The sequence below is a fragment of the Oncorhynchus kisutch genome, linkage group LG6 (assembly GCF_002021735.2).
Source record: "Oncorhynchus kisutch isolate 150728-3 linkage group LG6, Okis_V2, whole genome shotgun sequence".
Lineage (NCBI taxonomy): Eukaryota > Metazoa > Chordata > Actinopteri > Salmoniformes > Salmonidae > Oncorhynchus > Oncorhynchus kisutch.
In genome coordinates this window covers 26,590,018-26,608,736 of record NC_034179.2, presented here as the reverse complement: position 1 = coordinate 26,608,736, position 18,719 = coordinate 26,590,018, and positions in this window count along the sequence as shown.

Genomic DNA, 18,719 nt, shown 5'->3' with positions numbered 1-18,719 from the left:
CAAAACCGGAGAGCAACCACTGTCCGGTGAAGTCCACAAAACATATTGCATGTAACAAAGAGTTACATGACCTACAGCATGGTTAAGAAAGTTCATGTTCCCGAAATGTTCTGACTACTAAACAACTATTGATTTAGAACCACAGAGAGTTACTGCAAGTTGCAAAGAAAACAGGAGCTGCCGCCACTATTCCAGCACCATTTCAACTTCAACATTTCAACATCAAATGACATATGCTTAGTCTAATACAATGACAACTAAATTATAGCAAAAACAATTTAGTCCAATCAACGTAAGCTAAATACAGTATGGTGTTGCTGTCCATGGTTCTGATTTGAGTGTGTGTGTGTGTGTGTGTGTGTGTGTGTGTGTGTGTGTGTGTGTGTGTGTGTGTGTGTGTGTGTGTGTGTGTGTGTGTGTGTTCGTACAAGTAGAAAAAACATGTTGACTCACCCTACTTGTAGAGAGACGCCAATGCCATCCTCCTCTCTTTCATGTTGATGAAATGGTCTATGACTCTGTCATACAGTACACAATTTTATTTCTTTGTTGTCCTAGGCTACCTGGCTAAAATGCTTGCTCGCTAGCCGAACTTTCTTTCATGGGCACCGTTAGATAGCTAACATAAGGCTTCTACATCTAGCTACATATTGTCACGACTTCCGCCGAAGTCGGTCCCTCTCCTTGTTCGGGCGGTGTTCGGCGGTCGACGTCACCAATCTTCTAGCCATCGCTGATCCATTTTTCATTTTCCATTGGTTTTGTCTTGTCTTCCTTCACACCTGGTTCCATCAATTACATGTTGTGTATTTAACCCTCTGTTTCCCCTCATGTCCTTGTAGGAGATTGTATGTTATGTTCAAGTTATGTTCTGGCGTGCGATGGGTTTTGTACCCACTTTTATTATTTTGTATATTTTGGTTTTGTGAGCACTTATTAAACGACTCCGTTTATACCAAGTTCGTTCTCCTGCGTCTGACTTCCCTGCCATCAGCACGCACCCATTACACATATTGAACTTCCATCCTCTCATTCCAGGGGCACAATGTATTTTATGCTTGGATCAGAATCGCCGGTATAATCATTGGCCAGTACGGAGAATTTAGTAAAACCACAAGTCCAAATCCCTATCTCCATCCATGGCTAATTTAGTAAAGGGACCATTTTAGCTAGCTGGCTAGCCACCGGAGGACAACAACACAAGATGCAACAATTCAAGTTGTTTCTATCGATTATGCATTTCTCTTTAATAGGAGTGAAACCAAATCCAAACTGGCTTCCGTTGACACTTGTTTGTGGTGTCGAGTTGAGCTCACTCAGTTTAGCTCAATGATGATTGGCTATTATTTTATACTTTTTTAATCAAGTGAAACCATATGCTCACCATATGCTTCTCTTGCATTCCATGCTACTGGCAGCAACAATGTCATACTCTTTATGACCAGACCGCATCAGATTGATGGCCTACACATACAGAGACAGAGGGGCGCTGTTTTGTTCGCTCGGATGCTTTCTCCATTGAGATACTGTATATACACAACCCAGTTATGGGAAATAGCCCAAGATCTGATAAACTGTCACAACCACACACAAACCCACATTTACAGTGCACACATGGTCGACACACAGATTCAGATTCTACATACTCTCCTGTATTTTTTTAACAAAAACATTATTCAGTAAGGTCAGTGTCCAGTTCCATGAATACCCTGTGCATGAAATGTCCCTTCACCACTAGCCTCGCTTGTTCACTTCCGCTACACTGGAAATATTGATATATCAATAAATGTGTTTGGAAGCTGCTCTTATCTATTAACAAACACATGTTACTCAATGCTTTATGAGTATCAAAACGCAGGCTACTGTACACATATATGTAGTGATATATCACACACATGCAGCCACCTGTGAGGGACATGACAGATGGAAGGACTACTCATGCCAATCACAACTGAGTCACACACAGTCTAAGCACTGTATCACATATACTCTCAATTTAACAATGATATTCAAATGTATTAAACCAAATCAAATCAAATCAAATTTTATTTGTCACATACACATGGTTAGCAGATGTTAATGCGAGTGTAGCGAAATGCTTGTGCTTCTAGTTCCGACAATGCAGTAATAACGAACAAGTAATCTAACTAACAATTCCAAAAAAACTACTGTCTTATACACAGTGTAAGGGGATAAGGAATATGTACATAAGGATATATGAATGAGTGATGGTACAGAGCAGCATAGGCAAGATACAGTAGATGATATCGAGTACAGTATAACATATGAGATGAGTATGTAAACAAAGTGGCATAGTTAAAGTGGCTAGTGATACATGTATTACATAAGGATGCAGTCGATATAGGTATGCATATGAGATGAATAATGTAGGGTAAGTAACATTATATAAGGTAGCATTGTTTAAAGTGGCTAGTGATATATTTACATCATTTCCCATCAATTCCCATTATTAAAGTGGCTGGAGTTGAGTCAGTGTCATTGACAGTGTGTTGGCAGCAGCCACTCAATGTTAGTGGTGGCTGTTTAACAGTCTGATGGCCTTGAGATAGAAGCTGTTTTTCAGTCTCTCGGTCCCAGCTTTGATGCACCTGTACCGACCTCGCCTTCTGGATGACAGCGGGGTGAACAGGCAGTGGCTCGGGTGGTTGATGTCCTTGATGATCTTTATGGCCTTCCTGTAGCATCAGGTGGTGTAGGTGTCCTGGAGGGCAGGTAGTTTGCCCCCGGTGATGCGTTGTGCAGACCTCACTACCCTCTGGAGAGCCTTACGGTTGAGGGCGGTGCAGTTGCCATACCAGGCGGTGATACAGCCCACCAGGATGCTCTCGATTGTGCATCTGTAGAAGTTTGTGAGTGCTTTTGGTGACAAGCCGAATTTCTTCAGCCTCCTGAGGTTGAAGAGGCGCTGCTGCGCCTTCTTCACGATGCTGTCTGTGTGAGTGGACCAATTCAGTTTGTCTGTGATGTGTATGCCAAGGAACTTAAAACTTGCTACCCTCTCCACTACTGTTCCATCGATGTGGATAGGGGGGTGTTCCCTCTGCTGTTTCCTGAAGTCCACAATCATCTCCTTAGTTTTGTTGACGTTGAGTGTGAGGTTATTTTCCTGACACCACACTCCGAGGGCCCTCACCTCCTCCCTGTAGGCCGTCTCGTCGTCGTTGGTAATCAGGCCTACCACTGTTGTGTCGTCCGCAAACTTTCTGTCCTAGGTTAAGTCTGTTCCCATAGAACTGTTCCACAGTTTTTTCTGTAGCATCAAAATCATTTGAATCACTCATCTCTATTTTATATTTATCTTTTAAACTAGACAACTTACAATTTGCATTTGTTGCCGGGGTCCAGGTGACATTTAGTCCACAACACACAGCTTTCGACAACCTCCTCATGAAAAGAGAATCATATGAATGAGAAGGCTTCCCAAGCCATAACAGCCGTAACTACCTAACTGGCTGCAATAAAACCTTATTATGTTGTTTGTCTATGAAATTGAACATCAGGACACATATCTTGTGCACGTTTCAACTTTAAACTTGTCAGTAAATGAATAACTAATTACAGCCATAAGCTTCCTGTAAAAAATGTAAAATGTCTGCAGCTAAAGTCTCAGGGGTGGAAATATGTTATTTCTATACAGGCTTCAGCTCCAAGACCTGTCTACGAACTCACACTGGATACAAAACAGGACTGTTTCTTTCCTTTTGAGACCTTTGGAAATACTGTGAAGCACAAGCTGGATAATACAAGGCTTGGTTTTCAATGCCAGCAATAGTCAAACCGATAGAGAAAAATCAGATTCAAAAGTCCCTTAGTACTTAGTATGCACATTCACACCAGGAGAGTCACTTCTACACTCACTGATGGCAAGACATGCTCTCTCTTCTGAAATCAAATCACATTTTATTGGTCACATACACATATTTAGCAGATGTTAGTGCGGGTGTAGCGAAATGCTTGTGTTCCTAGCTCCAATAATGCAATAGTATTTAACAAGTCACACAAATCTAAAAGTAAAGGAATGGAATTCAGAATTATATAAATATCAGGATGAGCAATGTCGAAGTGGCATTGACTAAAATACAGTAGAATAGAATACAGTATAGACAGTGAGGGAAAAAAGTATTTGATCCCCTGCTGATTTTGTACGTTTGCCCACTGACAAAGATATTATCTGCCTATAATTTTAATGGTAGTGTCACGTTCTGACCATCGTTCGTATGTGTTTTCCTTGTTTTAGTGTTGGTCAGGACGTGAGCTGGGTGGGCATTCTATGTTGTGTGTCTGGTTTGTCTATTTCTATGTTTGGCATGATATGGTTCTCAATCAGAGGCAGGTGTTAGTCATTGTCTCTGATTGGGAACCATATTTAGGTAGCCTGTTTTGTGTTGGGTTTTGTGGGTGATTGTTCCTGTCTCTGCGTTTGCACCAGATAGGGCTGTTTAGGTTTTCACACGTTTATTGTTTTTGTTAGTTTATTCATGTATAGTGTCTTTATAAATTAAACATGAATAACCACCATGCTGCATTTTGGTCCGCCTCTCTTTCACCAGAAGAAAACCGTTACAGGTAGGTTTATTTGAACAGTGAGAGGCAGAATAACAACAAAAAAATCCAGAAAAACGAATGTAAAAATGTTTATAAATTGATTTGCATTTTAATGAGGGAAATAATTATTTGACCCCCTCTCAATCAGAAAGATTTCTGGCTCCCACGTGTCTTTTATACAGGTAACGAGCTGAGATTAGGAGCACACTCTTAAAGGGAGTGCTCCTAATCTCAGTTTGTTACCTGTATTAAAGACACCTGTCCACAGAAGCAATCAATCAATCAGATTCCAAACTCTCCATTATGGCCGAGACCAAACAGCTCTCCAATGATGTCAGGGACAAGATTGTAGACCTAAAAAGGCTGGAATGGGCTATAAGACCAGGTGACAATAGTTGGTGCGATTATTCGCAAATGGAAGAAACACAAAAGACCTGTCAATCTCCCTCGGCCTGGGGCTCCAAGATCTCACCTCGTGGAGATGCAATGATCATGAGAACGGTGAGGAATCAGCCCAGAACTACACGGGAGGATCTTGTCAATGATCTCAAGGCAGCTGGGACCATAGTCACCAAGAAAACAATAGGTCACACACTATGCCGTGAAGGACTGAAATCCTGCAGCTCCCGCAAGGTCCCTCTGCTCAAGAAAGCACATATACATGCCCGTCTGAAGTTTGCCAATGAACATCTGAATGATTCAGAGGACAACTGGGTGAAAGTGTTATGGTCAGATGAGACCAAAATGGAGCTCTTTGGCATCAACTCAACTCGCTGTGTTTGGAGGAGGAGGAATACTGCCTATGACCCCAAGAACACCATCCCCACCGTCAAACATGGAGGTGGAAACATTATGCTTTGGGGGTGTTTTTCTGCTAAGGGGACGATGGACGGGGCCATGTACCGTCAAATCTTGGGTGAGAACCTCCTTCCCTCAGCCAGGGCAATGAAAATGGTTCGTGGATGGGTATTCCAGCATGACAATGACCCAAAACACACAGCCAAGGCAAAAAAGGAGTGGCTCAAGAAGAAGCACATTAAGGTCCTGGAGTGGCCTAGCTTCGAAAAGACTTGGAGAAGATCTGCAAAGAGGAGTGGGACAAACCTGGTGGCCAACTACAATAAACGTCTGACCTCTTTGATTGCCAACAAGGGTTTTGCCACCAAGTACTAAGTCATGTTTTGAAGAGGGGTCAAATACTTATTTCCCTCATTAAAATGCAAATCAATTTATAACATTTTTGACATGCGTTTTTCTGGATTTTTTTGTTGTTATTCTGTCTCTCACTGTTCAAATAAACCTACCATTAAAATTATAGACTGATAATTTCTTTGTCAGTGGGCAAATGTACAAAATCAGCAGGGGATCAAATACTTTTTCCCCTCAATGTACATATTAGATGAGTAAAGCAGTATGTAAAGATTATAAAAGTGACTAGTGTTCCATTATTAATGTGGCCAGTGATTCCATGTCTATGTATATAGGGCAGCAGCATCTAAGGTGCAGGGTTGAGTAAGCAGGTGGTAGCCGGCTAGTGATGGCTATTTAACAGTCTGATGGCCTTGAGATAGAAGCTGTTTTTCAGTCTCGGTCCCAGCTTTGATGCACCTGTACTGACTTCGCCTTCTGGATGATAGCGGGGTGAACAGGCCGTGGTATGGGTGGTTGATGTCCTTGATGATCTTTATGGCCTTCCTGTGTGCCCCCGGTGATGCGTTGGGCCTCTGGAGAGCCCTGCGGTTGTGGGAGTTGCAGTACCAGGCCTACAGGATGTTCTCAACTGTGCATCTGTAAAAGTTAGTGAGGGTCTTAAGGGCCAAGCCGAATTTCTTCAGCCTCCTACTTCACCACACTATCTGTGTGGGTGAACCATTTCAGATTGTCAGTGATGTGTATGCCGAGGAACTTGAAGCTTTCCACCTTCTCCACTGTGATCTCGTCGATGTGCATATGAGCGTGGTCTCCCTGCTGTTTCCTGATGTCCACAATCAGCTCTTTCGTTTTGTCTCCTCCATTGCCATGTCCTGTGTATCTAAATAATCATGAGATCATTTCCTGTTTTATTCTATTTAATTATATTGTATAAACGTTTGCCTATTGCAGTAGTAATATATTAATAACACAATAATAACTCTTAATCTCGTAATGACAAAATGCAAGTTGATGCTGAAATTCTGGCAGGTTTTAGATGCCTGATTTCCCTTCAAAAATCATTCAGTCAGAGACACAGTGACACACCACCCCCTATTTGTCTAGTTCAAGACACAATCCTAACCTGAAATGAGGAATTTTGCCCTTACTTTTAGAACCTAGTACACCTTACATACTGTATATGTATGGCACTTGCATCTACACACTTGCGTCATAGACCATAATAAGCAAGGCTACAGTTATGAACAACCTACAATTTTCTCTCCCTCTCTCTGTCTATTAATTTGCTTTATTATCAGACTAATGTTCTTTCATTAAAGCCGTAAGCTACACTAGGCCTAGCTCATGATGAATGGTAAATGAACATTTACATGTGGGTCTATTGTATAAAAGGAGATGAGGAAAGTCTCAAACTAATTAAACAATGTAGGAGCCTATAATTAAGGTGACCTGTTTTGAATTTAACTACGAGACACTTTTTTATCACACAGAAAACACAAATGACAGCTCAATTAAATCAGAGGCTTGCAGGCTGTGAAGAGCATTTGTGTTACCGGCTACAGCAATTGCTTTCCATATAATCTCTGAGTAGTGAAAAAAATGACTGACAGTTGACTCATTAACCACTGTTCTTACAGGTCTGCGAAAACAACGCTGCTCAAAGGCATAATTAAAGAAATATAACTATTTTCAGAGTCCCATGCTTAATTAATATCAAGGGAATATGGTTAATTGCAAGCATGTTTCATTAATTACAGTACCCTTTAAAAAGTTGTTGTGCATGTGGTTCTATTCATCTGCATACAGTATAACAGACTAATTTACTCATATGGCAAATAATATTGCTGACTTACCCTTGCTATTTTGCAAGCATTTGTGATAATGTTAAGCTATGGTAACTATGCCATATTCTTGGTCGTGGCTCTTAGAATTATAGTTATCCATTCAATTAGGAAAATGATTGATCTTTCAATGAACCATGATGCCATCATTGTAATTATATATATATTTTATTAGATATAAAAATGTGCCCATATTGGTGTTGACGGGGCCAGTTTTTAAATCAGCATTATTCAAAAACACTATATAACCAAAAGTATGTGGACACCTGCTCGTTGAACATCTCATTCCAAAATCATGAATATTGACTTGGTCCCCCATTTTGCTACTATAACAGTTTCCACTCTTCTGGGAATGCTTAACACTAGATGTTGGAACATTGCTGTGGGGACTTCCATCCTTTCAGCCACAAGAGCATTAGTGAAGTAGGGGCACTGATGTTGGGCAATTAGGCCTCACAGTAGGCATTCCAATTGATCCCAAAGGTACTCGATGGGGTTTAGGTCAGGGCTATGTGCAGGTCAGTCAAGTTCTTCCACACCAACCTCGACAAACCATTTCTGTATGGACCTCACTTTGTGCACGGGGCATTGTCATGCTGAAACAGGAAAGGTCCTTCCACAAACTGTTTCCACAAAGTTGGAAGCACAGAATCGTTTAGAATGTATGCTGTAGTGTTAAGATTTCCCTTCACTGGAACTAAGGGGCCTAGCCCGAACCATGAAAAACAGCTCCAGACCATTATTCCTCCTCCACCAAACTTTACAGTTGGCACAATGCATTCGGGCAAGTAGCATTCTCCTTGCATCCACCAAACCCAGATTGGTCCGTCGGACTGCCAGATGGTGAAGCGTGATTCATCGCTCCAGAGAACACGTTTCTACTGCTCCAGAGTCCAACGGCGGTGAGCTTAACACCACTCCAGCTGACATGTGGCATAGCACATGGTGAACAATTTTTGATTTTTTAGATTTTTTATTGAATATTAAAACATAGAATCTACTTGCAGTGAAACCATCCAGCATTTACATTACATTCAGTCATCTAACAGACTCCCATCCAGAGCGACCTGACGTGTTTGAAAGGTGGCATCCTATGATGATGCCATGTTTAAAGTCACTGAGCTCTTCAGTACAGGACATTCTACTGCTAATATGTGTTTATGGAGATTGCATGGCTGTGTGCTCGATTTTATAGAAATAGCAGAAATAGCCAAATTCACTCATTTGAAGGGGTGTCCACATCCTTTTGGCCATGTAGTGTATATTGACCATAGTTTTGATTGAAATAAGGTTATCTGAGTAAAACCCCCAAAAAATTCACTCATGCTTGTCAAAAAATGTACCCTTATTGCATGATGATCCCAGAGTGAACTGATTCCAGGATGATGATGCTGTATCACACTGAAATAACCATCCTATGCCAGCGGCCAACAAGTCTGAGGCATTTATGATTCATAAAGATCACCCACATTTTACTGCATTATTCACCATCCGCCTACGTAGAGATTAGTTCCTCTGTTATGTAGGTCAGGCGATTGGATAATGGGATGACACTCAGTGTTCATAAATGGTCCCCTTCTACGTAATAAATTGAGGGACTGCAGCGTGTGTCACTCCCCTGTACCTAAAGCCTAGCTGTTACCCTCAGATCTTAGAAAAAATAAAGTGTCTTTTAACATTGCAATCAATGAGATGTTGAGCCAAACTACCTCTAGCAGGCATCTGTGATGCTGGTGTCGTGATGTCATCACAGTCGTCATTTGATGCACTGACTGTCATTAATTACTGGGCTCATCTGCATGATCCCTGCCAAAATAAAAGTTAAATCAAATAAAATGTATCAGGCTGTGGTACTTCGGTTCTCTCTGTGTTCCCATGGAAACATTGTGTGGTGGAAACGTATGCGGTCCTCTCTTTTCCATCAGCCAACGCAATTCTTCCCCTCTACTCACTGACTCAAAGCAGAGTCCTACCATAGGTACACAATTATTGGAAGTTAGTCTCAGAATGGCCTCGTTTCCACAAGACAAAGGACTGGCTTTCTACTGAGGACTGGCTTTCTCCTGATGACTGGCTTTCTCCTGAGGACTGGCTTTTTACTGAGGACTGGCTTTTTACTGAGGCCTGGCTTTCTACTGAGGACTGGCTTTCTACTGAGGACTGGCTTTCTACTGAGGACTGGCTTTCTCCTGAGGACTGGCTTTCTACTGAGGACTAGCTTTCTACTGAGGACTGGCTCTCTACTGAGGACTAGCTTTCTACTGAGGACTGGCTTTCTACTGAGGACTGGCTTTCTACTGAGGACTAGCTTTCTACTGAGGACTGGCTTTCTACTGAGGACTGGATTTCTACTGAGAACTGGCTTTCTACTGAGGACTGGCTTTCTACTGAGGACTAGCTTTCTACTGAGGACTGGCTTTCTACTGAGGACTAGCTTTCTACTGAAGACTGGCATTCTACTGAGGACTAGCTTTCTACTAAGGACTAGCTTTCTACTGAGGACTGGCTTTCTACTGAGGACTGGATTTCTACTGAGAACTGGCTTTCTACTGAGGACTGGCTTTCTACTGAGGACTAACTTTCTACTGAGGACTGGCTTTCTACTGAGAACTGGCTTTCTACTGAGGACTGGCTTTCTACTGAGGACTAGCTTTCTACTGAGGACTGGCTTTCTACTGAGGACTAGCTTTCTACTGAGGACTAGCTTTCTACTGAGGACTGGCTTTCTACTGATGACTGGCTTTCTACTGAGGACTGGCTTTCTACTGAGGACTGGCTTTCTACTGAGGACTAGCTTTCTACTGAGGACTGGCTTTCTACTGAGGACTAGCTTTCTACTGAGGACTGGCTTTCTACTGAGGACTAGCTTTCTACTGAGGACTGGCTTTCTACTGAGGACTAGCTTTCTAAAGTCTGATGCAATCCTAACCTAAACCTTTTAAATGTAGCCTCATCATCCTTGTTGGCAAAACTAAGAGTAAATTGTTGATACATTTTTCATGCAATTGATGTTCACAAGGCTTAACATTGTTTAAAATAGCTTTTCTTTCTTTGCAAAATGAAACGCCCCATGTCCCATCTCATCTAGCAAAAGGTCATCCTGTCCTTATGACCATTTGAGATGTATTGTGTAGACAATGTTTCCAAATGAGACACCTTTGGAGGCCTTGAGGCAGCAGGTATCATGTGAGTGGAGAGCAGCTGACAGGTCTAAAAATCACAAATCAAATCTAGACTGTACCTCAGAATTCATTTCATGCCATGCATGCAGGAACTGAGTATGCTCAGTATGTTCACATATTCCACATCGAGATAAAATGAGGATATCTGATCTTATCAAGCAGCTTAACAGAAAGTAACTGGATGGTTTGCTTAAGCATAAACTGCATTTGACACTAATGGACCTTACAATAAGTAAACAAGCAGCCTACAAAGCATGCAATCAATGTATTTGTTATCTTCAAAATGATGAGTGACATGAATATAGTGATTGACCAAGAAATTAACAATCATTAGGTGACAAAAAAATAAACATCCAAAGGTGAATATTCATAAATAATCCATTGGTAACAGCAAAACCATACATTTTAGTAGACACTCTTATCCAGAGTGACTTACAGGTGCAATTAAGATTAAGTGCCTTGCTCAAGGGCACATCGACAGACATTTCACCTAGCCGGCTCGGGGGAATCAGTGGCCTTTCAGTTACTGGCCCAAACCTCTTAACAGCTAAGCTACCTGCCGCCCTATATAATTCAGATAACTCTAGGGAATGCCTTATTCAGAGATGTTTGATTGTACTAATCTGGTTCAATCAATTAAGACAAGTTCAGATTCATCAATAATTCGGAGAGCGAGCAAATAGAGTCCCTGTACAAATGTTATAATTTATAAATGAACATCAGGTAAATCAATTAATCAAAGGGTTTCATTATGAACTGGGCCTAAAGCAAATGTCTTTGCAACTTATGAATTACGTTAAAACTACCAGGGGATTAAACATAAATTAAATCATTTATACCAACATTCAATAGACTCTGCTTTATTGCATTTATTTAAAAAGTGACCGTTTGAATAATACTCAACTTAAAAACAAAATATTATTATTTATGTAGCTTGGTAAAGATGTTTTTATTTTTTATTAAATACATCTTCACTATTACACTACATAGATTTCAGACATTTATTACAGTTTAGCAAACTGCTAAGCATACACCACAAAATAAATAAATTATCAGTCCTATGATTGAACAGGCCTCTTATACCGTCCTGCTCAGGAGCAAAAGACATGATCTTTGCGGCCTACATGATGACAATTACCTAAAGCGGTGTGTGAGCAGATACAGTATGTAGGTCATGATTCTAGGGCACGGATGGAAGGACCATGCAGCTCACACTTTGTGCACACAAACTCTGAAAGGAGGTTACATCTTTAATTCAATTATTGGCTGCAGAAAGGCCCTGATTATGTTACAATACCCTGAAGAGATACTTTAGGCGGACAAAGTATCATCATCGTCACCATCATTATAATAAACCACATACATTTAAGAGGTGCAGCTGATACAGTTGGAAGCAAAGCACACTGGAACAGCTTTGAGAGTGAAAGCAAACTACCCATGAAAAATATGATCCTATTCCTGTCAATTGCTACCTCATTTTCCTCATTAGCACATCTCCCTATCCTCCCTCTAGTCTGGTCTGGGAATGCCAATGCTTTCACCAGAAACTGCTTAAGGTAACCAGTCAGACATATATATGTCTCACTCTTGACATGTGTACAAAGAATTTGCACAGTTTTGACATTTAAAAGTTTATAACCTGTAAAAAATGACATGTACAGTATCCTGATCCATTCAAATGTATGAACAGGTGTAAATACTTTTTTCTAGTTCATACCAGGGAGTTGTCAGACCTACACTCTACTGCAGTGGTTCCTAAACTGTGGGGTACAAGGGGTTGGCAGAGAGGTAGGGGCTTTCAGGTGTGGCATGAGTGAAAACATTTGGGAAGCACTGCTCTACTGTACAGTGAATTAGACATTTGAAAAATGTATTAAATGTTCAGGGAGTGGCGCCTCAGACAATCCACGGACCGTCTGTACATTGTAGTATTCCGTAACACAAACAAATGATTACGTCAGTAATAGAGACGCACAACCAACACCCTGAGAACAAGATCTGAAGGGCTGGGCCTACTCAGATTGTGAAACCAAACTGTCTTCCTCTGAGAGCACCAGTGTAGCCACACCCAACCCTTGACTGTGACCTTTTGCCTTGGGAGACTCCGGTAAAGCCTGAGCAGCCAGGATTATCACAACCAGACATGAGAATAGACACTCCAGAAAAAAAGAATAGCCCAGATATACAGAAGGCCTCCCTGTCTTGCACACGGTCAAGGATTAAAATACACCCAGATTGAAGTAAATTCACCTCGAAGTTAACTAGACTCATTATGTGGGAGGACACTTCCATGAACAAGCTGCACTGATCACAGTATGTTTGAGGATTCCAGGTCGTCTACTTACAGTAACCACCCCACAGCTTACTGTGCTATGGGGAAAAACAATGCTGTGAGAAACGTTATGCTAACTCATTTCCATGGATTCTCTGAAGCGAGATGCTGACACACAAAACATTAATCATATTTGAACAACCGGAAGAAAGGAACATAAAAGGTAAAGCAATTAAGTGTCTTGTCATGCCCTAGTAGGTCTCTGCCTGTAGCTAGTGAGCACAAAGACAGTGTGCTGTGGACCAGAGATGAGCGACATCAGCAGAGAGGCTAATGACGTCTGTACTGGCAGTTATAACCCGAGCTGAACATTTCGTCTGTCACAGTAAGAAGGTTAAAGAGGGTGACATGAATACCAGACATACTCTCAAGGGTCATGTGCAACATAGTTCCACTGGGTGAATGAAGCCGCCGCCAAGTATACCAAGGAATGCTACAGTACTACTACAGCACACAGGATCACCAGGATTTTATGCTTAATGACATACTGCACCACAAGCTACCCGATATACAGTCCCTTCGGAAAGTATTCAGACACCTTCCCTTTTTCCACATTTTGTTACATTACAGCCTTATTCTAAAATGGATTAAATAAAAAATGTTCCTCAATCTACACACAATACCCCATAATGACAAAGCAAAACGGACTCTTTTAAAAAGCATGTGAAAAAGGTAATTCAAATAACCAAATTCAACCTAGCTAATTTCCGATTTATACGAAATTGTTTGACTACAGAGGTAGCAAAACTGTACTTCAAATCTATGATACTCCCCCACTTAACATACTGCTTGACTAGTTGGGCCCAAGCTTGCTGTACAACATTAAAACCTATTCAGTCTGTCTACAAACAGGCTCTCAAAGTGCTTGATAGGAAGCCCAATAGCCATCATCATTGTCACATCCTTAGAAAGCATGAGCTCTTGAGTTGGGAAAATCTTGTGCAATACACCGACGCATGTCTTGTATTCAAGATCCTCAATGGCCTGGCTCCCCCTCCACTCAATATTTTTGTTAAACAGAAAACCCAGACATATGGCAGCAGATCCACAAGGTCTGCCATGAGAGGTGACTGTATAGTTCCCCTAAGGAAAAGCACCTTTAGTAAATCTGCATTCTCTGTGAGAGCTTCCCATGTCTGGAATACACTGCCATCAGACACACATAACTGCACCACATATCACACTTTCACCAAATGCTTGAAGACATGGCTAAAGGTCAATCAGATTTGTGAACATGGTCCCTAGCTGTGTGTTGCCACTCTCCATGTTGTCTGTTGTCTGTAGCTTGTGAGGTGTGGAAACACTTTGTTGCTTTTATGAATTTTGTCTTGCTGCTTTTTGTTTTATGCTGCTCTGTCTGTATGCTACGTCTTGCTTGTCCTATGTTGCTCTGTCTGTATGCTATGTCTTGCTTGTCATATGTTGCTATGTCTTGCTTGTTCTATGTTGCTATTGTCTATATTGTAATTGTTTTTAATAACCTGCCCAGGGACTGCGGTTGAAAATTAGCCGGTTGGCTAAAACCGGCACTTTTACTGAAATGTTGATTAATGTGCACTGTCCCTGTAAAAATAAAAATAAACTCAACTCAACTCAAAAAAACAGGTTTTAGAAATGTTGCAAAATTAACCATAAAAAACAGAAATACCTTATTTAGATATTATTCTATTCAGACCCTTTGCTATGAGATGCGAAATTGCTCTCAAGTGCATCCTGTTTCCATTGATCATCCTTGAGATGCTTCTACAACTTGGAGTCCACCTATGGTAAATTCTATTGATTGGACATGATTTGGAAAAGCACACACCTGTCTATAGTAGGTCCCAAAGTTGACAGTGCATGTCAGAGAAAAAGCCATTAGATCAAAGGAATTGTCCATAGAGCTCCGAGACAGGATTGTGTCGAGACACAGATCTGGGGAAGAGGACCAAAAAAGTTCTGCAGCATTGAAGGTCCCCAAGAACACAGTGGCCTCCATCATTCTTAAATGGAAGAAGTTTGGAACCACCAAGACTCTTCCTAGTGCTGGCCGCCTGGCCAAACTGAGCCATCGGGGTAGAATGGCCTTGGTCAGGGAGGTGACCAAGAACCCAATGGTAACTCCTGAGTTCCTCTGAGGAGATCGGAGAACCTCCATGAAAGACAACCATCTCTGCAGCACACCACCAATCAGGCCTTTATGGTAGAGAGGCCAGACGGAAGCCACTCCTCAGTAAAAGGCACATGACAGCCCGCTTCAAGTTTGCCAAAAGGCACCTGAAGGACTCTCAGACCATGAGTAACAAGATTCTCTGCTCTGATGAAACCAAGATTGAACTCTTGGCCTGAATGCCAAGTGTCACGTCTGGAGGAAACGTGGCGCCATCCCTACGGTGAAGCATGGTGGTGGCAGCATCATGCTGTGGGGATGTTTTTCAGCAGCAGTGACTGGGAGAGTAGTCAGGATTAAGGGAAAGATGAACGGAGCAAAGTACAGAGAGATCCTTGATGAAAACCTGCTCCAGAGTGCTCAGCACCTCAGAGTGGGCGAAGGTTCACCTTCCAACAGGACAAAGACCCTAAGCACACAGCCAAGACAACACAGGAGTGGCTTTGGAACAAGTCTCTGAATGTCCTTGAGTGGCCATAGCTGTGCAGCGATGCTCCCTATCCAACCTGACAGAGCTTGAGAGGATTTGCAGAGAAAAATGGGAGAAACTCCACAAATACAGGTGTTCCAAGCTCGTAGCGTCATACCCAAGAACACTCGAGGCTGTAATCGCTGCTAAAGGTGCTTCAACAAAGTACTGAGTAAAGGGTCTGAATAGTTACGTAAATGTGATATTTCAGTTGCACAAATCTAAAAACCAGTTTTTGCTTTGTTATTATGGGGTATTGTATGTAGATTGATGAGGGGTTAAAAATATGTTTATCCAGTTTAGAATAAGGCTTTAACGTAACAAAATGTGGAAAAAAAATCAAGGGGACTGAATACTTTCCAAATGCACTGTATTTAGATTATCATGTCAAGCTTTTCTACCTCTAGATTTGAATGGCTATATTTTCACCATATGTTTAATATGTTAGGTAAATATGAGTTGTCTGACAGTAGCAGGAATGCCTATTTGTTGCTTATATGACAAGCACTAAGTAGTACATGTCATATAATCCATAGCTTGATAGGATTGTGTTGTGTCATGCTTGTAGTTTAGTCTGTCATGTCTTATCAACTGGGGTAATTATCAGCATGTGTGAACCTTGATCTCATCTTTGTTACACTTCCTTTTCAAAACGTGAAAAGCAAAGAATATTCCCCACTGCTGAAAGAAGTGGAGGTGCCATGACTGACTTTCCGAAAATGCTTGGTTGGTTATGATTTATTTTTTAGCAAAATGTTATCACTATGCATTGGGACATAAAAGAGTAGGGGAAAGATGTACATCTACAGTACTTTCCGCTCTATAATATATCACTGTTCAAGAGGTTTATACAAGCTATCAATTCACCTAAATTCAATTCAAGTAATCTACAAATTGCCAGTAGAGGCAGCTTTCATTGATAATCTCCAGTTCATGCTAGCTGTTATTTTAATCACTCATCACACTGGTGACAGATGCAGCCTGGGCCCACTGCCTCAAAAAAGGAGGCGTGATTAATGAATCATGTATTCCAGATGATAACTGATCAATACAGATGTGGGATCTTAATATGAGCAAGTTTGCTACAGCAGGAAAATAATAAGCAACAGAATATGTTAATATAAACTTGCTCCCTTTTTAAACCTCAAATACACTACAAGATAAAAAAAAAAATATCCTGCAACTGGGTGATCAAATTAAGATCCTACATCTGTAGTTGTATCCTCAACCTATCCCAGCAGAGGACACCAAAATCACAAGAATATAATTTACATGAGGGCATTTCCATCGAAAAGGACCCAACCTGTGAAGTTCATAAAAGCATATCAATTTGGGTCTCAAATGAAAGCTAAGAGTCTATATTTTGGGGAAAAGAAGGCATAGATAAATTTGTCAACTATTTTCAATCTTAACAATTAGGCATAAGTAAAGGCTTTCTTTTGTGGATAAACAGATGGAAAATAGGTTTTAGAAAGTATCTACCAGAAAAAGTCTTAAAAAGGTATGAGAAATACATTTTAAAAAACAATGTTGATGTAAAGACTAAAGGTCAACCGATTAATCGGCATAGTCGATTAATTAGGGCCGATTTAAAGGTTCCATAACAATCGGTAATCGGCATTTTTGGATGCCGATTATGGCCGATTACATTGCAATCCACAAGGAGACTGCGTGGCAGGCTGACAACCTGTCACGCGAGTGCAGTAAGGAGCCAAGGTAAGTTGCTAGCTAGCATTAAACTTGTGTTATAAAAAACAATCAATCTTAACAAAATCACTTGTTAACTACACATGGTTGATGATATTACTACTTTTTTGTCCTGCATTGAATATAATCAATGCATGTTAATTTATCATCAAATCACAGCCTACGTCGCTAAATGGGTGATGATTTAACAAAAGCTCATTCGAGAAAAAAGCACAATCGTTGCACCAATGCACCTAACCAAAAACATCAATGCCTTTCTTAAAATCAATACACAAGTATATTTTTTAAACCTCATATTTTGTTAAAATAAATTAATGTTAGCAGGCAATATTAACTAGGGAAATTGTGTCAGGGTATATGGAGCAGTTTGGGCCTCCTGTCTCATTGCAAACTTTGTGAAGACCATTTCTTATTAACATAGACTGTAATTAATTTGCCAGAATTTTACATAATTATGACATAACATTGAAGGTTGTGCAATGTAACAGCAACATTTAGACTTAGGGTTGCCACCCGTTCGATAAAATACGGAACGGTTTCGTATTTCACTGAAAGAATAAACGTTTTGTTTTCGAAATGATATGTTTCCAGATTTGACCATATTAATGGCCTAATGCTTGTATTTCTGTCTGTTTATTATATTATAATTAAGTATATGATTTGATATTTGATAGAGCAGTCTGACTGAGGCAGCAGCAGGCTCGTAAGCATTCATTCAAACAGCACTTTACTGCGTTTGCCAGCAGCTCTTCGCAATGCTTGAAGCACAGCTCTGTTTATGACTTCAAGCCTATCAAGATTAGGCTGGCAATACTATAGTGCCTATAAGAACATCCAATCGTCAAAGGTATATGAAATACAAATGGTATAGAGAGAAATTGTCCTATAATTCCTATAATAACTACAACCTAAAACTTCTTAACTGGGAATATTGAAGATTCATGTTAAAAGGAACCACCAGCTTTCATATGTTCTCATGTTCTGAGAAAGGAACTTAAACGTTAGCTTTTTTACATGGCATATATTGCACTTTTACTTTCTTCTCCAACACTGTGTTTTTGTATTATTTAAACCAAATTGAACATGTTTCATTATTTATTTGAGACTAAATTGATTTTATTTATGTATTATATTAGGTTAAAATAAAAGTGTTCATTCAGTATTGTTGTAATTGTCATTATTACAAATATAAATATAAAAATTGTCCGATTGTCACGCCCTGGTCTTAGTATTTTGTGTTTTCTTTCTTTATTTGTTCAGGCCAGGGTGTGACATGGGTTTATTTTGTGGTGTTTTTGTATTGGGGTTTTAGTAGGTATTG